Below are 24,981 nucleotides of genomic sequence, written 5' to 3'. Positions count from 1 at the left end.
ACTTTATGACCAAAGAAGAACTAGAGATCATTACTGATCACAAAATAGAAAATTTCGATTATACCAAACTGAAAAGTTTTTGTACAAACAAAACTAATGCAGACAAGATTAGAAGGGAAGCAATAAACTGGGAAAATATTCTTACAGTCAAAGGTTCTGATAAAGGCCTCATTTCCAAAATATATAGAGAATTAACTCTAATTTATAAAAAAATCAAGCCATTCTCCAATTGAAAAATGGTCAAAGGATATGAACAGACAATTCTCAGATGAAGAAATTGAAACTATTTCTAGTCATATGAAAAGATGCTCCAAGTCATTATTAATCAGAGAAATGCAAATTAAGACAACTCTAAGATACCACTACACACCTGTCAGATTGGCTAAGATGACAGGAAAAAATAATGATGATTGTTGGAGGGGATGTGGGAAAACTGGGACATTGATGCATTGTTGGTGGAGTTGTGAACGAATCCAACCATTCTGGAGAGCAGCTTGGAACTATGCTCAAAAAGTTATCAAACTGTGCATACCCTTTGATCCAGCAGTGTTACTACTGGGATTATATCCCAAAGAGATTATAAAGAAGGGAAAGGGACCTGTATGTGCACGAATGTTTGTGGCAGCCCTTTTTGTAGTGGCTAGAAACTGGAAACTGAATGGATGTCCATCAGTTGGAGAATGGCTGAATAAATTGTGGTATATGAAAATTATGGAATATTACTGTTCTGTAAGAAATGACCAACAGGATGATTTCAGAAAGGCCTGGAGAGACTTACACGAACTGATGCTGAGTGAAATGAGCAGGACCAGGAGATCATCATATACTTCAACAACAATACTATATGATGACCAGTTCTGATGCCTGGCCATCCTCAGCAATGAGATCAACCAAATCATTTCCAATGGAGCAGTAATGAACTGAACCAGCTACGCCCAGAGAAAGAACTCTGGGAGAACTAAAAACCATTACATTGAATTCCCAATCCCTATATTTATGCACACATGCATTTTTGATTTCCTTCACAAGCTAATTGTACAATATTTCAGAGTCTGATTCTTTTTATACAGCAAAATAACTTTTTGGTCATGTATACTTATTGTGTATCTAATTTATATTTTAATGTATTTAACATCTACTGGTCATCCTGCCATCTAGGGGAGGGGGTGGGGGGTAAAAGGTGAAAAATTGGAACAAGAGGTTTGGCAATTGTTAATGCTGTAAAGTTACCCATGCATATAACCTGTAATAAAAGGCTATTAAAAAAATGAAAAAAAAAATATCTGCCTTTAGTCTTTCCTTTGCCTTTATAGTGAAATCACAGTATCCAGAAGAAAAGTGGGAAAATCATGTCCCCACAATTAAAATTTCCTACTGGCTATCTTTAAAAGCCAACTCAATATATATAAAATTTCAAAGCTTATTCACAAACAAAATTAATACAGTTAAAATTATAAGGGAAATATTTAACTGAATAAAAAATATCTGCATAAAGTTCTTCTAATAAATGTGTGCTATCTAAGACATAAGGAATTGATTCAAACATATACTAGTAAAAATAAAATCCTATTTTATATATTATATTTGTATATTGTATATTACATATTGTATTGTACTGTACATATTATACAATATATATACTAGTAAAAATTTTTAAAAATCCTTGTTGATTAAAAAAAGAAAAAAATTAAGTTGAAAAAAAAGTTTTTTTTAATTCCTTGTTGATTGACATTCTAATTTCTCCCATTACTCTCCCTTACTAGTAGTTAATGGACTAGGAAAATCCTGTAAACTTCCCAGGCAGAAGAGGAAAAACAAGGAAACAAAAACATTCTAAAGAACTAAGTTCTGTACTTTGTTTCAGTTTTATAGTTCTGTTTTCCCTCAAAACATTTTGAGTACTTCCTGACAAAAGGCTGCAAACGAACTTTTAAAATCTTCTTGCTTGATCTGTATTTCCTTTTACATGACTAATATAGAAATGTCTTGCATGATTGCACATGTATAACCTACATAACACTGTTTACCATCTAAGGGTAGGGAGAAGGAATGGTTAAAAAGAAATAAAAATTGTTTTTACATGTAATAGGGAAAAGTAAAATATTTTGTAAAAAGGGGAAAAAAGCAATAGAAGAAGGTTACCACTAAAAACTTCAGTTAGGTACAAACATCAGTCATAGTTCAAACAATACCTTTAGAGGGAAAAAGGAAAATAAATGCAAAACTACCACACCCAGTCATAGGTTAATGATATAACTTAATTCAACAAATTCACTAGGGCTCTAAACCATGCATTTCACTGTACCAGCCACCTGTGTACTACTGTCACAAATTATTAAACACATTCACTGCCATAATGAGCTTCAAGTATATTTTAGTTAGAAGGCAAAAATGAAAATAATATATATTGTGCAAAAAGGAAGCAGGTTTCAAATAGCAGTAAAGCACATAAATCAAATAATGGACTAAATAAAATGAGTCCATCCAAACTGGACAAAGGCTGAAATGAAAGCTTTTCAAAGAAATGGTCAATGACACATTTGCTAAAGAATTGGAAAGATGCCCATCAATTGGGAAATGGCTCAATAAGTTATAGTATATGAAAGTAATGGAATATTATTGTTCTATGTAAAAAATGACGAATGAGCTGATTTTAGAAAGATATAAAAAAATTTACACAAACTGATTTAGACAAATAAGTACAACTGGGAATACAGTGTGCATAGTAACAGCAAAACTGTGTGATGATCAACTATTAAAGATTTGGTTCTTCTCAAGGGTTCAATGATCCAAGACAATCCCAATAAACTCTGGATAAAAAATGCCATCTGCATCCAGAGAGAGAACTAGGGAGAAAAAAATCTGCCAGTTCTTTGCAGGAACATACTGAGTCACCATGTTAGAGTATGGTGAATTCTAGGGCCCACTTTCTGCATCATTTTTCTCCAATTATAACTTAGATTAGTTTTATTTCAATTAATTCATTACCGAAGCTAATTTTTGCCTTTTCTTCCACTAGCACCCTTGACCCTAAACCTCTCCTTGTTCTACAGAACTCTCTCTTCAAGATTTGTTATATCCCTCTCCTAACTCCTTGCATGATGACTGTGCACACATGCAGATTCTTCGCTTGTCCAAAAACAAAAAGAAAAGTTTTCCACCGACACTATCTTTCCTTCAAATTATTAAGATCAAAAGTAAATTTCAGGAGGGTTCTAAGCTTAGCCAGTTCTTCTATCTCCTTATTAGCCTCCCAGCTCATCTCAGCCCTCTCTATACTCCATCTTCCTCCCAGCTGCCAAAGTGATAAACCTAGAACTCATATCTGACCACAGCAAAATTTTTGGCCCTCCACACTCCAATGCCAGTCTTGCTCCTCTAGAATAAAATATAAGCCCTTCTGTTTGACACGTTCCCAATCTGTACCCAGTCTAATTTTCTTAAGTTTCTCACTCGCCTTCATGTCAAATTGGCATGGTCACCCTAAGTTACTTATTACTGCTTAACACACAATATCATTTCACATCTTCTGTTTCTATTCCATGCCTGGAATGCCCATTCTCACCTCCTCACTCCTCATTGCTCACTCACAGAACCAGGAGATCATTTTAGACGGTGACAAGAAGATTATAAGATGATCAATTCTGATGGACGTGGCTCTCTTCAACAATGAGATGATTCAAACCAGTTCCAATTATTCAGTGATGAAGAGAGCCATCTACACCCAGAGAGAGGACTGTGGGAACTAAAGGTGGATCACAACATAGTGTTTTCATTCTTTTTGTCATTCGCTTGCATTTTATTTTCTTTCTCATTTTTCCCCTTTTTGATTTGATTTTTCTTGTGCAATAAGAAAATTGTATAAATATGCATGAATTTATTGGTTTTAACATATTTTTATCATGTTTAACATATATTGGATTATTTGCTATCTAGGGAATAAGATAGGAAGAGGAGGAAGAAAAATTGGAACACAAGGTCTTGCAAGGATTAATGTTGAAAAATTATCCACACATATCTTTTTTGAAAATTAAAAAGCTTTAATGAAATAAGTAAATAAAGAGAAAGTTCCAAATTTAAATCCCTTCCCCTACACCAGAGACTTTCTTGGTGCTCCTCAGCTGTCAACATCTCCCATAATAAACAAAATATTTTCTATCAGGTATCCATTTTTCACCAATATATACATATATGTGTTGCTTCATCTGCAAATAATTTCAGATTCTATCTTGACAATTTCTCACAGCTTTTGCTTTTTCTCTAGTCATTGCTACCATCTGGTATAGTCCAGACCCTCATTGCTTCTTTCTGGACAACTGTAGCAGCTTAGCAGATGTTTCCTTTCTATTCTTCCCTCTTCCACATGCCACTGACAAACATTATTCATTTTAGACAGTCAGTTTTGTCTATCTACTCTCACCTCTAAATCCTTCAATGTTTAGTGTTTAGTTTTAGTCTGAAATTCAAGGCTCTACTCTGTTACTCTACCTCTCCTATCTATTTCCCTTATCCCTGCCCACCTCTACACATAAAATGACTTGCACTCTATTCCCAGAAACTTAATTATTGCTTTAGGAAAACAGGTTTGTTACCTCAAACCATATGAATCTGTCCTCAGATACTTAATAGCTGTGTGATCCTGGGCGGTTCACTTAAGTTCTATTTACCACAGTTTTCTCAACTGTAAAATGGGGATAACAGCACCTATTTCTCAGAATTATTGTAAAGATCATATGAGATAATAAATGTAAAGCACTTAGCATGGTTTCTGGCACAAAGTAAGTGCTATATGAATGTTGGCCATTATTATTATTACTTGGTCCTAGAGAAAAGAATTAGCAACCACAGGAGTCCCTGAATAGTAACATTACAATAGTAGTGTTTGGCACTTTAGAAAAGTCACTTTAGCAGCTGTATGAAAGAAGATCCAAGTCCTCATTCCTGTCCATGCTAGAATTACCAACCTTAAGAAAATAGCATTTAAGCTGATCCCCATTACTCCTTTTTCATCTCTGCCTCTGTATCTTTCCTTCCAGGATCACCTCAGTCACTATGTCTTCATGAAGCCTTCTCTGAAAACAGAAATTCTTTTGGGTACTTCTTATCTATTGGGTACAATGTTGTGCATATAGTATAAGATTAACAAATGTATATAGTAGAAAAAAAATCTCTATTTCTAAACTTTCAAAAAGTCTATGTTCAGCTGCATTTGGACCATCAACAACTCTAAAATTCTGACTAATTTTATGAAGATTTATCTAAACCCCTTAAAACATAAAGAAACAAGCATTTATTAAGCACCTACTACATGTCAGGCATGTGATAGATATAGTACAAATATCTCAAATGATTTTCAGAACAACTCTTATGATGTAGAGCTAACTGAAGCAGAGAGGGATTAAAAAATTTATTCAGGGTTATACAGCTAAGTGTCTCAGGGCTCAAGTGAACTCAGTTCTTCCTAATTCTATTCTATGGATAGTGCTCTATCCATTTCACTAATTAGTTGCCTCCAACTCAAGAGGTTCTTACCTTAGGATTCATTAACTTTGATTTTTTATTTGTTTTAATAGTTTAATAATTTTCAATAAAATTTATTTCCTTTAATCTATATTGGCTTGCTTGCTGTGTAGGGAAGAGTTGAGAAGAGAATGGAGAGGAAGAAAAATCTGGAACACAAGGTTTTGCAAAGGTAAATGTTGAAAACTTTGCATGCATTTGAAAAAATAAAAAACTATTATAAAAAATTAAATGAAATGAAATTTTAAAAATAATGCCAGGAAGGGATCCATGACACAAAAATGGTCAACAACTTCTGCTCTAGTTCAGGTATTAGTGTCAGCTATTTTATGGTCAAATTACAGAATTTTATTCTCCACACACTCCATTCATATAAAACAGAAAAACTAAATTTTTAATGGAGCCATCGATACCCAGAAATTTTGATTCACTATGACGTTTTAAATCATTTTTAGGGAAAAAAAAAATCCAACCAATAACTGGATGGGGCAAATTACTTTGTGTCTGTATTATATATAATATTCAAGACAAAAATCTTATAAATATTGGGCCCACTCAATTCTCCCATTATGAAAAATTCAATAACATACTAGTGTGAGAAATAGATGTGTTAAACATATTATTCTTCAGGCTATCAAATTCTTATCCCTCACAATCTTATGAAATTTCCCTTTTTGGGGTAGGGCACACACTGTGAAGTAACTTGCCCAAAGTCATACAAAAGTAGAGGTAAAATCTGAAGTCCAACATCTAAACCCCCAAGTTGAACAATCTTTTTCATTGTTCAACAGTACCTCTCAAAAAGTGAAACTAAAAATTAGGAAGCATATGTGTTTCAAATGCCATTTTCTATACATTATTGTCATATCCTGATAATCCTTATGTGTTTCTGAGGTTAAATGAGGAAAGAATTTTTAAGAAAGAAAAGATAAACTGAGAAGCACATCAGGAGTTCAAAGACTCATGAATATCATTTTATATTTTTCTTAATTAATCTGGGAACTTCCTTTCTCAGTTGAATCATCTTATCAATAGAATTCTCAAAGCAGGCTGAATATTTATTCATAAGATTCTAACACTTACAAACTTTATTTGAATATAACAAAACATTACAGGAATCTTTTATAAATTAGCATAAGAAAACAACAAGGAGAAATCTAGTTGAAGTAAGTATGGAAGGAAGAAAACCTCTCCAACCTTTTTCTTTAAACAAAGATTTACTTAAACTATAATTCATTTGAATAAGACTTATAAAGAAATTGTACACATGGCATCTGCGATTAAAAATATTTACATTTCAGTGAAGAGGAAGAGAAAAAAAAAATCTGACCTTAAAATTCTCCATATACCTTTGAGTTAGGCTTAGGTACTAGAAGAGTTAGAGCTACAAGAGGGACTGTACCCAATCTTTCATTGTTTCAGAAAATTCCTAGATAAGGAATTTTGGGTCTCTGCAACTCAGTCTTTAAAAAGTTGCCTATAATTCTAAGTTAAGTGACTTGCCCAGTTATACAACTAGGATTCATCAAAAGGCAACACATGAATCCAGTTCTTCCTGACTCCAAAGATGGTTTATCTATCCATTTCAACCATAAAACATAATTAAGTTCAGCAATAGTATCTAAAAGGCATTATTTCCTGCAATGAAAATATCTGAGAGGTCTATTTGAGTATACTTCATCCACTTGACAAAGGAAGGAAAGGGAGATGTGTCCATTTTCTAAATACATATTATTACAGTGAATCTCAGGATCTACAAATGATCCAGATAGCCTAAACATTGCTTTTTCTGGGAGCCTTTGGATGTCTGAAGCCTTTCCCACCTCACTGGAATTCCAAAACTAAAACAGGTTGCTATTATACCTATACAGGTTGGACTACATGATCACCAAGATTTTTTCCAAACTTCAAATTCAATAATTTTGCTCTGAGTCCTCCTTTCCCTATTCCTGAACTTCCTAATTCTGCCAGAAAAAAAGTCTAGAACCATAGATTTAAGAGACAGAAGGCATCAATCAAATCCTTTCACTTTGCAGGTAAAAAAAAAAAAAAAAGCAGAGATCCAGATAAGCAAATATGGCTAAGTAAAATTCAGAGGCATTATATCTGGATATTCACAGACTCAGAACTAAAGTGCTGACTATGTGAAATGGAAGGAGAAGGCAAGATTTAACAAATGCCTGAATATCTGGGATTAGGTTAAGTCAGAAGGATTCAAGGATAATACCAAGTTACAAATCTAGAAAAGAAAAATGGTGGTACCTCTGAATGAGGTCTCTCTATTCAGAACTCTATTTCTGAATGAAATAGAGCGGTTTGGAAGAAGATTTGGGGAGTGAGAACAATGAGTTCTATTTTGAACATGTTGAGTTTGAGATATTGCCAGGACATTCAGTCTGAAATGTGCACCTGACAGATAAAGTTGGTGATACAAAAATGAAGTTCAGGAGCAAAATTGGGGCTGGATATGGAACTAAGAATCACCTGAACAGAGAGATAATTAAACCTGAATAGAAAAGGATAATTAAACCTATGGAAGATAACAATGAGGAACTTGACTAACTGACCTCTCAGCTCTAAATTCAAGATCTTAAAAGGTGTATTTAATATATCAAAACCTATTTTATCCTTCAGATCAAGAAAATTAATGAAGTTGAAAGGAAAGCAAGAATAATTATTTTCTGACACAAGCCAGTAAGAAAAGGCAAAATATCAACAGATGAGGAATTAGATAATGTTTCACCTGCCATCTTCATGGTTCACAGTACCTTAAAGATAGTTTTTCCATCATACCACATTCCCCAAATTTCAAAATATGAGAATCACAAAGTAACTACTTAGAATCTACTAATGGATTTGTCTTGAATGACAAATACCTATTTTAATTCCATTTAATAATAGCTACACATTTATGAAATCTCTATGTGTCAAATTTGGGTTCTTTATTTTCCTTCCCTATCTATAGTAAGTGTTCAATCAAGGATATTTAATAGCTGAGTCTGTATGCAGCCATGGAGTGCTAAAGTTTAAAGTCTGACCTAGTTTATCCAACTTGTTCAAGTTTTACCACTTTGCAATTTGTCAAGCTTATAATTATCCCAATATAAAAATATTTCTTTTGTTGCTGTTTAAAAATAATTTGGGGTTTATCACAAGTCACAAAAAAAATTAACAACAAAAAAGGCAAAAATTGCAGGTGTTAAAATCAAAAGTAAATAAAAGAATGCCTCATTTAAATTTACAAATGTCAAAAACTTTTAGTTATTTTTAACATTGGTCCTTTTTTCTTTTTGAGGCAATTGGGGTTTAGTGACTAGCTCAGGGTCATACAGTTAGGACGTGTTAAATGTCTGAGGCCGGATTTGAACTTGTGTCCATCCCTCCTGACTCCAGGGCTGGTGTTCTATCTCCCTATTAGTTATTTTTTGAAGCATATTTTTAAAGTAAAAGACTGACCTATGTGACATATGCTATATACAATTACTTTTTTAAAGTTGTGTTTATCTTAGCTTGCAATATACAAAAGTAATATATTTGCCTCTATTTTTCCGCCTGAGGCAATTGGGGGGTTAAGCGACTTGCCCAGAGTCACATGGTTAGGAAGTGTTAAGCGTCTGAGGCTAGATTTGAACTCAGGTCCTCCTGACTTCAGGGCTGGTGTTCTATTCACTGCACCAACTAGCTGACCCTATTTTTTTTTTTTAAATATAAAAGAAAACTTGACTGACAAATTACTAATTTAGGTAATGTCTAAATACCTGCTATTATACTTAATGTAACAAATATAATATCTCTTCAGTATATGCAGCTCACAATCCTTCCATGTTTCAAATCTTAGCCTATTACTGTCTTTATCTTCTCCCTAATTTCTCTAAAAAAGGTCTGTGCAATAGTCAGAAGTTTTACTCTAGGATTGTTGGATTTTTTAAAATATTGTTTTCAAAATAACCCTGAGCATAATAATATAAAACTAGAGCTGTAAATAAATCTTTTACTTTTATTACATGTCTAGCCCACCTCCTTTTCTAGTTATATGTTCATAATTCTCTGTCTCCAGGATCAAATATAATATCCTGTTTGGCTTTTAAACCGCTTCATTATCTGATTCCTTTCTACCTTTTCCAATTTTCTACCTTACTCCCCTCCCTATACTCTGACTTCCCTATTTTTTCTTGTATATTATACTGAGTGTCCCAACTCTCTTAAGTGTCTTCACTGGCTGTTCCTCTTATATGGAACCCCTTCCTTCTTTCTCTTAGCATCTTAGCTTCCCTGATTTCCTTCAAGTTCTCAGCTGGACTCTCATCTTCTACAAGAAGCCTTTCCAGTCCTCCTGAATCTTAGTGCCTTCTGAGATTACCCCAAATTCATACCATAACAGTGGCAAAGTAATCTATTAAAAAAGCAATCATTTTTGATGAGGTATAGATTTGGAGTACCTAAAGGAAATTAGGGTTTAGTTGAGGTCTAGTGGCAGGTTTGGAGTACAGGGAGTCAAACAGAGCTCCCCTGCAACCCCCTTGGATTCAGTGCAAGGATATGGTGGTAAATGAGGTCTAGTAGCGGCGCGAGTCCCCAATAAAGGCATTTATTGGCCCGAGAGCTAGACTGATAAAAGAGGTTTATTACTGGGTTTAGAAGTAAGGAGATACATAAAGGTAGAGATAAGGAGCGTACCAGATAGAGGGTCCAGTGGACAGAGGGTCCTCACATGGCTAGCATGTTTGGGACCTCTGCAAAGAGGGGGTTCCCAGCGTGGCCCTTTTATAATAGGAGATTTAGCTAGAGTGGCTTTTTGGGTATAGTCCCAAAGTTGGCTCAGATCCGGGTGGGGCTGGGACAGGTCTGGATCTTCTATAAGAATACAAAGGGACCAGGATTTGTGAGTTAAAGGATAATTACATTAATTAGGAGGGGGTGGGAATCTAGAAAGGAATCTTTCCCATATCAATTTTCATGTTGAATAATGTTATTTTCCATGTCCAGTATCTTCATATAGGATTACATATACATAAAGACATGAAATTTGCAAATTAAAATTTTCCATGGTCATTACAATGTTCCTCTATGCCCACCTTCACACTCAAGTCACTAAGCATTATTTTAGAAGATTTCATCAAGTTCATCATTAAATTTACCTACTTCATTTTTATGATCTACTTCTCTTCATGGTGATCTATTGTTTATACTTAGTATCATTATCCAAAAGCAAATCAAGTGTCACAGGAAGTGATCTTTCTTGTCTGAGAAGATGAAGCCCACTCTTTTTACTTACCTGTGAAGAAAATATTAGGCTGACGCATCCGTTTAACCACAACATATCTGTCTTTTGATTCTATTTTAGTGAGAACGGCAATTTATAATAGTAGAGGACTGGGAACAGATTCACTTGTTACAAAAAGCAGCACAATTACAATAAACTTAATTTCTACACAGTGGCACTCAAAATGTTATATTTATTGAAGATTCACTAAAAGAAAAAGTGAGATAACATATCCTAGCTTTAAAGTAAATTTAAAAGCTGTGCCCTGTATTAGCTGATTTTTGTCTCTAGTTAAGTGAAATGTGAAGACAATAAATAACTGGCTAAGTTTACAAAACTACTTATTTAGTAGTACTCATCTAAAGCAGAGGTTAGCAAACTATGGGCCAGCAAGCCAAATATGGTTCACTAACAACATAAATAACTATTTTAGCTCAAAAGCCGTACAGAAAAAAGCAGTGACTGATCCCTCATGTACTCTAAACCAAAGCTTGGTCAAATAGATCTCAAACTGGTATGGTCACTTGGGGAATTTACCCGATTGGTCTATTTTATCAGGAATAAAAAATCTATGACATAAGTAAGGTTTCATATCAGGTCAAACCATGAGATTCAGGACCACTGAAAAATTGTTCAAGATTTCTTTAAATTTTATCTAGTACTTTTTACTCCCAAGATTTAAAAAAAAATCTAATCTAACTTTAACCAATGCCTTACCACCATGTTTAGATATGAAGTCTGGAATGTATTATTGATTAATTTTTATGGGTGAAGAAAAGCATTATGTACACTAAGTGCAGCATATATATTATTCATAGTACAAGCAGAGTCACCGAAATAAATTACCATTCAGGGAAGGACTATCAAGGACACGAACTAAAAAATAAATTAAAAATTTACCTGAACTTGAACAAAATTCCTTTCAGCAAATTCATTTTAGCAAAAGTTTCCAGACAAAACAAGCCTTTAGTTATATACCCATGGTCATAGAAAGGCATAATTGCTCTTTCATTTAACCATTCTTTCCAAAATAGCAGTTTTCCTTTCTTCTGGGGATTGGAATTCTCTTGAAAAAATTCAACTCAATAACTCAAATTGGATAATACCTATAATTATAGTTCATAATTCAGATTGAATATAATTATTCAATTATAATTAGATATCTGTATGCTAGATCCAAATAACATACAACATATGTGCGTATTCAATCACAATGTTGAGGCATGGAGGTCTGGGGAAATCCTTTGGCAATTTTTTACATGCTTGTTTGATGTGTAATGCAAAACATTTATTTCTAGTTTTAAGATATAATTAGATTAACTGAAGTATTTCCCTAGCGCTCTCAGGCTTTTGCCACTGAGCTTCCAGCTGCTTTCTCCTTCTTCCCACAAAATCTTACCCTTCTTCCACTACTGAGTTCCTTCTGCAGCCTTCATTTGAAGGAATGGCCCAAATAGGCCATCTTTCATTCTTAGGACTTTGCCACCATATTCCCATGGGTATTAGATGTCCTCCATTCCCCCATTCTTTTTCATTCCTTTTATGTGTTGTTTTACTTCATTATAGTGTAAGCTCTTCCAAATTAGGAATTGTCTTTTTTGCCAAAATGTTTCCCCATCACTAACCACCATGCCTACAATACATTAATTGCTTAATAAATGTTTGTAGACTTGATTCTGTTTTCTTAAGTTCATATCCAGTATTTTCCTCCCCATATATAAAAAGTTTGTAGTGTTAGGTTTTTTCTCCTAAAACTACTCTTGATTTTACGTAGAAAAGTATGAATGAAGAAATGCCTCTATCATGCCATTCAGATCACTAGAAAAGAGGTTGGGTTCAATATCCTGCCATAATGACCTACTCAGGGAGACACTCCAGTGGTCCCACTTCCAAACTCTCTCCCTTGACAAGTTCAATAGTATGTACTTTTAACCTACTGAATAGCTAAGTGGCACAGTGTAGTAAGAGTGCACAGAGTCAAGAAGACTCAACTTTCTGAATACATATCTAGTTTCAGATGTATACTAGCTGCATGACCTCAGGCAAGTCACTGGTTTGCCTCAGTTCCTAATCTATAAAATGAGCTGGAGTTTAAAAAGAAAAGGGGGGAGGAGGGGAGGCAAATCACTGTGGTATATTTGCCAAGAAAATCCCAAATGGAGATGCAATAGAAACAACAATAACTACCTAACAAGCAATTCCATTATCACTTTTCTATTGATAACTCTCCCAATTCTTATTTCAAAGCCAGACCTTGTCCTGCAATATAAACCATCAACTCAAAACATGTTGAAATCCATATATCTATAATCCCCATTTATCTTTGCCCTAACTTCTTTACTTCTGCCCAATTTCACCACTATTTACACAACTCTGAATGTTGAAAAGCTTGATGTCATCCCTGACAGGCTTTTCCTTTACTATTAACATCCAACTAGTTTCCAAGTACTGTGTATTCTAACTCAGAAATTCTCTCCACTTCCAACACCTTTTTTCTACCAGTCTCAAACCATGTAACCGTTTCTCAAACCAGTCTACAAAAATATAATCTTTTTCTCTTCTATTCCATTCCATAATCACAATGCTCCCTCATCCACCAGATTAATCTTCCCTCTATAAAGATCTGATTGATCAAATCACTTCTCTGTTCAAAACACTTCAATGGTCTTTGCCTACAACCTATCCTTAGAATAAATCTACCCAAAACTTTTTCAATTCTAATCCTAATCCATCCTTCAAGAATAAGCTCAAATTCAAAAGCCCAAGGACTATTTTGTACTGGCTCTTATTTTCTTTTATGCACTTATCATGATATATTTTGGATTAGTTATACAACCTGTGTAGTATAATACCAGGAAAGCAGGAATTCTATCTTTGCAAATATGTTCACACAAATGCTCTTAAGTATTTACTGAACTGAATTAGACACAGGAACCAAATTCTTATACTCCTTTTGTATCCCACAGTGTGAGAAATAGGTCAGTATAGTGGTAACTCAATTAACAAATATTCTGGAAACAAAACTCCTTTATAAACCTAAAATACTTAAAAACAAACAAAAACTTTTCAAACTTTATAAATTTTTAAAAAGCTTTTGTAGACCTGATGAATAATAGTATCTTTTAAAAGAGTTTTGTCCTATTCAAATAGAATAAATGAAATTGAACCTCAGCCAAAATGAATTCTTTTCCTAGACTTCCCTTCTGCACAGGTTGCTCTGTTTCCCACCCCCACTAGGCTCCATTTCAATACCCTAAAGTTCACCTCATATGTAGTCACTGACACTTGCTAATTACATGTGAAAGTTTGAATCAACATGTTAGACCTCTTGTAGTTTAAGCTTTTATCTTTAAAACTGTAGAATTATGTATACTTATTGTGTATCTAATTTATATTTTAATGTATTTAACATCTACTGGTCATCCTGCCATCTAGGGGAGGGGGTGGGGGGGTAAGAGGTGAAAAATTGGAACAAGAGGTTTGGCAATTGTTAATGCTGCAAAGTTACCCATGCATATAACCTGTAAATAAAAGGCTATTAAATAAAAATAAAAATAAAAAAAAGAGAAAACTGTAGAATTAAACTTTTTTTTTTTACTGACAGATTTCAAGCTTTGGAGGATAGGTAGGTAGAAGAAGGCGGCCAGAATGGCACTGATTTATTTCTTTTAAATTCCCCACCCCTCTCCCCCCCAAAAAAATGATCAATCAAGTACCTACTATGCTTTAAGCACCATGCTAATGGCAAAAAAAAAAAAAAAAAAGAAAGAAAGAAAGAAAAAGAAAAATGAATAGTTCCTGGTCTCAAGAGGTTTACATTCTATTGAGAGAAAATATGTATACATATAAGCAGATTAAAAAAATAAAACTACATAAAAAGTAATTGCAAGTTATTGAGGAGGCACCAGAAGCCTAGGGAGATCAGAATAACCTTATATAAAAAGTGGTGCTAGAACTAAATTTTGAAAGATCCTCGGGATTCTAAAATGGTGACATGAGATACTACATTCCAGACATGGAGACAGAATACCAAGCAAATCAGTTTAGCAAGAAAAGCAGATGGTAATCTTTCTAGTGATCAGATTCCCAACAGTAGTGTCATCCTCTTCATTTCTGCCTCACCCCATGCATCTAATCTGTTGCCAAACCAGTCTCATGGCCACCACCCTCATTACTTATTGCCTGACCTATTGCAACAGCCTCCTAATTGGTCTCATTCTATCCTCTCCCCATTCCAATGCACTCATTTTTCTATATAACTACTGACTTTAGAGGTGATGGAGAGCCTGAATTAGAGTAACAGTCATATAAAAAGAGAAAGATAAGAGATGTTATAGAGATAAAATCACTTAAATAACTGGATACAAAGGGAAGGTCAAGTGAAGGATCAAGGATGGGCTGAGCATTGCAAACCTGGGTGAATCAATCCAATCCTTCCTTGGAGAGGCTGTAGTTGTTCAAATGTAAATGGTGAAGGAAATCTTTCTATATATATGATGTTAATTTAATTGAAGGCCACATATCAAACTGCTTACTCTACAAGGGAAGGGAACACAGAGAGAATTTTGAACTCAAAATGTTTTTTTTTCAAAATGAACATTAAAAATTGTCTTTACATGTAATTGGGGATGGGGGAATGTTATCTTTAAGAGAGAGGAGGCTAGGACAGCAGAAAGAACCCTAACCTCTAATTTTTTAAAACCAGCAAGTTACAATTCTATCACTTGCCAACTGTGGATGGCAGAATCACCTAGGCTCTCGTTTGTCATAGCCACAATCAACCTAGTCTCAATACGAGGGATTATGCAGCTAATTAAATAGACCCTGTTAGTTTTCCTAATTTTCAGGAACATAAGGTTAGAAGGGTTGATAACTGGAGCTCCTACAGACCTGTATACTTACCCCCAAATGGTCAAGACAAAGAAAAGGGGAGAGTATAAAAGTTCTCAGAAAGGCCCTATCTTTTCTGTCCTGCCACAAAGACTTTGCTGACGGCAATTTAACTTTTTTTTAAAAACAGATATTATTAGTTACTTATATTGAAAAGTAAATGTATTCAAAGATGAACAAGGGTATAAGAAAATAAAAGAAACAATATATAAATTGGAACAAAAACAGACTTAAGTGATAGCAATGCTTTAACTTTTCTTATTTACATATTGTTAATTCTACTTCAATGAATATATGCACTAATTTCAAATTGTCATTATATCCCTAATCTTTTTTTTAACCTTGTATCCTATGTATTTGATGTGAATTTTCTATTATTTCAGTCTTTTGCCACATAAGTATATCAATATACACATGAAATGTTCTTTTAGTTCTGCTTTTTCATCATTTAACTGCATCACTTAATCTGTATTACTATCTTTCTGATTTTCTTTGAGTTCATATTCCAGGTCGCTTATATTTATACACTAAATTTTTTTCAACTATTTGAAAATTATGGATATTTAGTTTGTTCCAAGATACTAAGAGTGTCCACAGATAAATCTTTTTGTTCCGTCACTAACTTCCTTGGGAGCATAATAGCACCAGGAGTGGGATCACTGAACTTTGAAGTGTATCCACATTTTCATAATTTCCCTCTTAATTTTATATTTCTTTCCAAAAAGATTTGGACTAATTTACAACTTCAATATATAAAAGAGCATCCCTGTTTACTAAAACCCAGGAGCACCGAATTTTGTCAGTTTTTACTTTTGTCAACTTGATGGAAGTCAGATGGAATTTCAGAGTTGTGTTAATATGTCACATATTAGGAAATTTTTTTCATGTGACAAGTATTGTGTATCTTCTTTCCAGAACTGCCTGTTCACATACTTTCACCACTTAGCAAAAAGAAAATGGCTTGTACACTAATAAATCTGTGCCAGTTCCTTATAAATTTTGAATGCCAAGATTGCTCAGAAATGTTGCATGCAAAAATGCCTCATTCTTATGGATGATAGTGCATTACATTTTGCTGTGCAAAAGCTATACTTATATAAAAATAAATTAATCTGCTTCATCTTCTACTATTATTTCCTCAGTATCTCAAAGGTTTAATTATCACTGCTGTGGAAATAATTCCAGTACCAAAAGCAAACTCCTATTTGATATTTAAAGCTTATCACAGTCCAGCCCTAACCTTCTTTTCCAGCTTTTTTATACTTACCTTATTGCCCCTCCTGCACACAAAGGTCCAGTTAAATTGGTTGTCTTACTGTTCCTCACATACAACAGTAACTCTTATAGCACTGCATCTGACTGTCCCTTTGGGCTGGAATAGCCCTAATGTATTTCCCTCATCTGCACTTCCTGAAATTTCTGGTTTTCCTCAACATTCAGCATAATTGCCATCCAATGTCCTCCTTCTTCCCCCCCCCCCCCCCCCACCTTCTTCCCACATCAGTTGTTTCTCCTAAAAGAGCTTAAGCCTTCTGAGATCAGAGACTTGTTTCAGGTTCTCCAATGAATCTCATGAAACTAGGGGGGGTAAAGTTCAAAGTCAAATGTAAGGATAGGTCACAGATTCTCCTTAAATGGCAAAGAAAAAAAATGGTTAAATTGGTTTCATTAAGCATTTAGACAAACATTTCACAGGATACTTGATTGTTTCTTATTGCACCACACCAAGAATAAATATGTGCAAAAAGGCCACCATGGAAAATTAGGACACTAATATGCTGTTGGTGGAGTTACTAGAACTTCACCATCTCCACCATTACTAGATCTGCATACTAAGGGGAGCATAAAAAAGAGAAAAGGACCAACAAGTACAAAAATACTTATAGAAGCTCTTTTTTGTGGTAGCAAGAATTAGAAATTGAGAGGATTCCCACAGTAACAGCAACACTGTGATAATTAACTATGATTGACTTAGCTCTCCTTAGCAATACAATGATCCAAGATAATTCCAAATGCCTCATCATGGAAAATACTACCCACATCCAGAGAAAGAACTGATGGAATCTAAATGCAGATTGAAGCATACTATTTTCACTCTTTTTTTTAAATAGACTTTTTTCTTTTTTTTAAATTTCTTCTTTCATAACATGACAAAATGGAAATGTTTTACATGACTATTAAATTTCTTACTGTCTTAAGGAGGCGAGAGAGAGAAAGGAAAAAAATTAGAACTCAAAATCTTATTTAAAATGAATGTTAAAAATTATATTTACATGTAATTGGAAAAAACTGAATATAATTTTTTTTTAAAAAAAGACTACCATTATAGTAATATTATTTTATATGCCAATGCCCTAATACTAGGTGATGTAAGCAGTGTAAAAACAACATACACAACAACAACAATGTAAATAGAAAGAATAACCACAAGAGTCACAAATGAATGTTTCAAAATTACAAAGAAGCAGCATAGTCCCAAATAAGAGAAATGAGAAGACCATAGGTATGTGGAATATTGCATATATTTTTGGATTTCTTAAATATGTGGATTTTTTTCTATAAAAATATTACTTTACATAGAATGGCACTCTGGGGAAGGAGATGGGGAAAAATACTAGGAGAAATTCTGGAGATTTAAAAATAAAACAGTATCAAGATCTCTTTTTAAAAAGAAATGAAATATTGAGCAGCACTGAAAGACTAACATAAATTGAGGCCCAGTAAAGTAAGCAGAATCAAGAATAAATTCAATGACAATAGAATAAAAAAACTGAATACTGTATAACTATGATGGCCAACCTTAAACTTGAAGCAAAGATGAAAAAGTATAGTTCTCTTTCTTCTTTATGGAGGTATAATAATGTTCACATTCTCATTCTAGATGTTATCTAGTTTTGCTGAATATTCCCCTTCTTTTAATCTTATTTATTTTTATTTTAAAAATAGCTCTTTAAATAGGACAGTGGTAGAGAATACATTTGGAAATGAAGATAATATAAAAGGAGAACATATCAATAATTTTTTTTAAAAACCAGGAAATTTTTGACCCGATTTTTCTTGTGCAGCATGATAATGTGGAAAGATGTTTAGAAAAATTGCACATGTTTAATCTATAATGGAATAGTGGCTGACTGGGAAGAGGAAAAGAGAGAGAAAATTTTGGAACATAAGATCTGGCAAAGCTGAATGTTGAAAACTACCTTTGCATGTATTTTGGAAAAAAAAAAAAAAAAGCTATTATAATAAAAAACAAGAAAAAAGAAACGAGGAAGTAAATTCTCCAAAGAACTTGATAAGGCTTCCCCTAGTCCCAAGCTAAATCAATACACTCTACAATATTTTCCCCCCAATGCAAAGATGGGCAAAGGAAAGTAAAAATATGTTAATAAATGTTTTATTTAATAAAAATAAATTTAATGATCCTTTCATTGCTAATACAAAGTGAGGCAATAATCAGAGAAGATAAACTGGAAAAAGTTTTGTTACTGTTGTGAATTAGATCATTTTACTTCAAAAACTGAAATAAAATAACCTGAGCTTTATCTTCTCTCTTCTGCCTAAGTTCTGGTAAAGCTAAGTGACTCTATCTGCTTCCCTGAGTTCAACTATTACCTCTACCCAAATTATAAACTTACCTTCTTCTGCATGGATTTCGATAGTGTCACCATCCTCCTAGACTCAAAAACGCAGAGATTTCTTTCATTCTTTGACTCTTTGCTCTCCATTATCCCATACCCAATCAATTACCAAATTTTGTTGATGCTACTTTCACAATCTCTTTCATTTAACCTTTGCTTTTCCCTTCACTTAGTGGCACTGCCCTAGTTCAAATTCTCATCTTTTGAGTCTTCTATTATATGTTTCATTGGTAGTCTTTCTCCTTCACTTAATTACTTAAATAATGTTCATTACTTAAAAGTCTGATCATATAATCACTCTGCTCAAAAATTAATAGTAACTCCTACTGCCTTGGGAATACTAACTTTCTAACCTGGCATTTAAACATCACTACCCCTCAATCTAGGTCCCAATCTTTGCCTCATTTCAACTAAGTGTCTTTCACACAATTTATGTTCCAGTGAAACTGAACCACCAGCTGTTCCTCAAACATGCTAATTGTAACTTCCAAGAATTTGCTCAAGCCACTCCTAATTCAGGAACTAAATTACCTCCTCATCTGATGAATAGATAAGGAAGAAATGCAATTGAGGCATGGGGAGACAGCCTGAACATAGACACAAAGGCAGATGCAATGTCCCACAGAAGGTCCACAAAAAAGGAAAACTAGGGCTGACAGAGGCTACCCAAGGCCTCTGACTCCAAAATCATCAATCGAGTTTGGCCAGAAATAGGTGTATAAAGGAGAATATTGGGTATTAAGGCTAGAAAGATAAGTTACAGCCAGACTGAGAGGGGGCCGTTTAAAAGCCAAATAAAGGGATTTATATTTATTGGATCCCAAGAGACAACAGGGAATCACTGAAATTTCTCAAGTAGGGCTATGTCATACTTCAGCAATGTCAATTTGGCAGCTGTGAGGAGAATGAATTGAAGCAAAGAGACTGAGGGGTAGGGAAGCCAAGAAGTTATTTCAGAAGTTCAGGCAAGAACATATGAAAAGCTCAGATTGGCTAAGATGACATAAAAAGATAATGATAAATGTTGGAGGGGATGTGGAAGTATTGGGAACCAATACATTACTGGTGGAGTTGTGAACTAATCCAACTTTTCTGGAAAACAATACGGAACTATACCCAAAGGGCTATCAAAGTGTGCACACCTTTTGATTCAGCAGAGTCTCTACTGTGCCTGTATCCCAAAGAGATCATAAAGGAGGGAAAAGAACCCACACGTGCAAAAATATCTGTAGCAACCCTTTTTGTAGTTGTAAGGAACTAGAAACTGAGTGGATGCTCATCAGTTGGGGAATAACTGAATAAGTTACAGTATATGAATGTTGTGGAATATTATTGTTCTATAATAAATCATCAGCAAGATAATTTCAAAAAAGTCTGGAAAGACTTGCACAAACTAATGCTAAGTGAAGTACAAGAGAACACTGTACACAGTAACAACAAAACTATGTGAAGATCAATTCTAGAGGTCTTGGTTCTTTTTAAAAATGAATAAGACAATTTCAATAGAACCATCTGCATCCAGAGATAGAATTCCGGAGACTGAATGTGGATCAAAACATAGTATTTTCACCTTTTTTATTTTTTTTTTGGGGGGGGGGGGGATTGCTTGTTTATTTTTTTTTCATCGGATTTTTCTTGAATAGCATGAAAAGAGAGAGAGAGAGAGAGAGAGAGAGAGAGAGAGAGAGAGAGAGAGAAACTGCACAAGTTTAACCTGTAGTAGAGGAGGAAAAAGGGAGGAAAGCAGAAACATTTGGAACACAAGATTTTACAAGGGTGAATGCTGAAAACTATTTTTACATATATTTGAAAAAATAAAAAGCTATTTTTAAAATAAGACATTGAGGGGGGAAAAAAAAAGAACATATGAGGGCCTGGACTAGGCCAGTGGTCTGGAACCAGAGAAAGAGGGATACATAGAGAAACTGGTATAGAGGTAGCATCAACAGCAACTAACTGGCTCTAAGACAGTCAAAGCAAAGTCCAAGTCATAGATGACCAGGAGGTTGAGAAATTGGATACCTGGAAGGATTAGGGGGACATTCAATAAAAATAAAGAAAATTTATGTGATTAGAAGGTAAGCTAATGAGTTCCATTTTTAATACAATGCGTTTAAGACGCTTATGAGACATTCACCTGGAGGTATTCAATAGACAATTATAGATTTAGGACTAGAATTCAGGAGAGAGAATGAAGTCAGATATAGAAGGTCTAGGAATCCTATGGAAGTTACAGTTGAATCTTAGGAGGTGATAAGATAACTAAAACAAAGACTGTAGAGATATGAAGTGGGGAAAGGAGGGCAGCTATGACTCAGATACCAATTTAACCCTGACCCACTCCCTAATTATCTAAGTGAAAAAGGAATCTACAAACAAACAAAATAAATAAATAAATAAAAAATAAAATAAACTGAATATTGTATAACTATAATGACTAAGCTTAATCCCAAGAAGAGATGAGAAACTAACTCTTCCTCACTTCTTTAGAAATGTAAGGAACTAATGGTGTTGAATATTGCAAACACTGTCAGACAACTGATATACAGTTTGGCTTTGCAGAACTATTTTTCCACCTCTCTTTTAATTCCTATTACAAGGGATACCTCACTAGGTAGGAGTAGGAAAGGAAAATATCCAGAAAGAAACATGAAGTAAAAACAAGTAGTTATCAATGTTACCAATAAAATATGATATTAAAAAGGGCTTCTCTGCTCCTCAAGTTTTTTTATGGTAGGCATTAGCTCTTTATTTGGCCTTCAACATCTGTATTATTCTAAACAGTGTATTATATTTATCTAAGGACCTTGTACTAGACCATAAGGTCCTGGAGAAGCAAAGATTGTATCATTTCTTCCTCTTTGTATCCCCAAGTCCTAGCATAATACCTTGGCCATAGATCTATAATATATTTTTGTGTAATTTGTAGACAAAAGACAGGCGATTTTAAAGTCATAGGGTTCATATATTATATATCACAAGATATAATTGAACATAAAAATGAAATTTTTTCCCTTAGACTTCAAATTGACCTATAATCAGTGTAGCAAAGGACTTTCCTTTACTTCCCTGAAAGAGCAGCTTAATTAAAGCAACTAATAATGAGCAGAGATCAGACTTCTTTTCCTTCTCCCAAGTACACAAATAGGCAAGACAGTTCAACAAATAAAATGAAAAATCTAACCAAACTTAAAATGTCAATTAAATCAATCATTAACCTCAATGATAATAAAGCATGTGCTACATTTTAACAGTGTGGAATAGCGGAAAGAGCACTGGAAATGAACTCAGAAGCCACTTCACTGAAACCCAGTTGCCACAGAAACTCACATCACAGGAACTGGAGGGGGGGAGGAGAGGAGAAAAGGGGGAAGAGAAAGGAGGAGAAAGGAGGAAGAGAGAGAGAGAGAGAGAGAGAGAGAGAGAGAGAGAGAGAGAGATTGATTTATAAAACTGAACATAAACTAAGTTATAAAGACCTTATATTATAAAACACTTTAAGTACTGTGATCTGCTTGATCCTAAAAGCAATATTGTAAGCATTATAGATGAAGAAGAAAACACCTTAGAGAGATTAAATAATCTGTTCCCCAAAAGTGGCAGAATAATCCTGGAATCTAGCCTTCTACCACGGAAGGAGGATTCCTCAGGAAACATCAGTCATGTGTGTAGGGGCCCGACTTCTACAGTGATGAGAGTACCCAGGAACTGCACCTCTTGGAGTAAGTAGGGGATTTCCTATGTAGTTGAAGACAAAAATCATATCATGGGGAAAAAGAGATGAGAATTTGCTCTCTACGCTTCTCCCCCATTCAAGTGAGTTATTCATACAATGAATATCACAGGAAAGTAGGTGGCACAGTAGGTAAGAGTGCCAGGCCAAGACTCCTCTTTATGAGTTTCAAATCAACCTCAAGTCACTTAACCCCATTTGCCTCTATTTTCTCATCTGTAAATTCTCCTAAATTTTACAGTAGCTGAAAAATCAACATAAAGCCAAAGGGAAAGAACTCAAGATTCAAAACAGTCAAATATAAACATTACTCAAGAAGCAGAGGGAAACATAAAAAAATTTAAAAGGCAATGGATGAAAACTAAGTTTTGAGTTTTCTTTATGTCCTTTCCTATGTTCTCTCACTTAGGGGATTATCATTATTGGTGACTAGGTATAACTGAATGAGGAATATAATATCAAAGTTATTTAGGACAACGTAAAAAATATTCATTTGCCAAAGGAAAATCATAATCTCACATTATTTCCCTGCTGCCTTATGTTTTACAGAAGTATTCTAATTGGAAGAAGGAGGGATGTCCTTTATTTCTCCTCTCAGATATTCCCTCTGATGAGTCCTACATGAATTCTCTTCTAACTCAGAGTTTCTTAATCTGGGTCTTTAAACTTTTCTTTTAATATTCTGATAAATGTTTTTCATTATAATTGGTTTCTCTTATAATTTTACAGATTTTTTTTTCTCATGGATTTAAAAACATTACTATGAAAAGCTTTACCAGATTGCCAAAGGGGCCCAGGACACAAAAAAAAGGGCAAAAACCAGAAAAGTAGCCCATTCAGAGGGGTGGACAAGGAAAATGGTTGTATTAAGTTGAGCTCTTAAGTGCTCGCTAAAGGCAAGAAATTCACGACAACTTTTCAAAACATTGTCATTGCTAAAGTAACAAATTCACATATTTAACTCGCACAATAGAAAAATAAAATCTCAGCTTAGCAAAAGAAAAAAAAAAGCTCTCATTACATACTAAACATGGGTGGTAGTTAGCATCCTTATCCAACACCACAATTAATTAACTAATGTGAAAAAAGCAAAGTGCTATTAGCAAAAAAAAAAAAAAAAAAAAAAAAAATCAAGGATCTGTTTAGTACATAAATTATATGGTTACATCACTGAATCAGTTTCCTCAAAAAACACAAAGATCACATATTCAGAGGTAAAAGGTCATTTATTCTAATCTCTCATTTTACGACTCAGGAAATCAAGAATGAATAACTTACCATAGGTCAAAAAAGTTATTATCTGGGACTGGAACCCTGGGACTGAGGAAGCATGGTACAGTGGAAAGAGAACTGAATTTATGATTACAGGTCCCATTTCTGACACTCACTCCACCTTCATTATCCTCAAATCACGTCTCTGGGCCTCCTCAGATTCCTTCTCTTTAAAGTGAGGAGCTACACTAGATAGCCAATTAAGACTGATTCCAATTCAAGAAAATGAGACCAAATGACGATCAAACAAAATAACTATCTTTTATTTTAAAAAGACAAGTAAAGAACCAAAAATAAAAATCCTCTATTTAGTTGAGTTCTTTGCTTTTCAGGAACAGTGGGGAAGATAATGATGAAAGGATCAAGGAGTATTTTACTGAAGAAATCACATTCAAAGCAATTAAATAATTTAACACTAATTTAACAGAACTAAGGCAAACTTTATAGCAATACAAATTAAAACTCTAAAATACTTCATATCCATGAAAGTGGCAAAAACAGAAAAAGTTGGGGAAATTCCATGTTGGCAGACATGCAGGAAAACAAGCAACCTAATACTGATGTCAAAACTATAAAATGGTCCAATTATTTTGTAAAATAATTTGAAATTCTCTAAAAAGCTACCAAAAAATTTCATATTTGTCCCAGCAATTCCACCATGGATT

The 24,981-nt window shown here is 34.2% G+C and overlaps 1 protein-coding gene across 10 annotated transcripts in view; it reads right to left on the bottom strand.

Moving 5' to 3' along the window:
* Positions 1–24,981, bottom strand: part of ABI1 (abl interactor 1) — an 88,700-nt gene that overhangs the window by 49,643 nt on the left and 14,076 nt on the right. The window lies entirely within an intron of this gene.

This window comes from Sarcophilus harrisii, chromosome 5 (assembly GCF_902635505.1).
Source record: "Sarcophilus harrisii chromosome 5, mSarHar1.11, whole genome shotgun sequence".
Classification (NCBI taxonomy): domain Eukaryota; kingdom Metazoa; phylum Chordata; class Mammalia; order Dasyuromorphia; family Dasyuridae; genus Sarcophilus; species Sarcophilus harrisii.
This window is presented reverse-complemented; position numbering and strand designations above follow the sequence as displayed.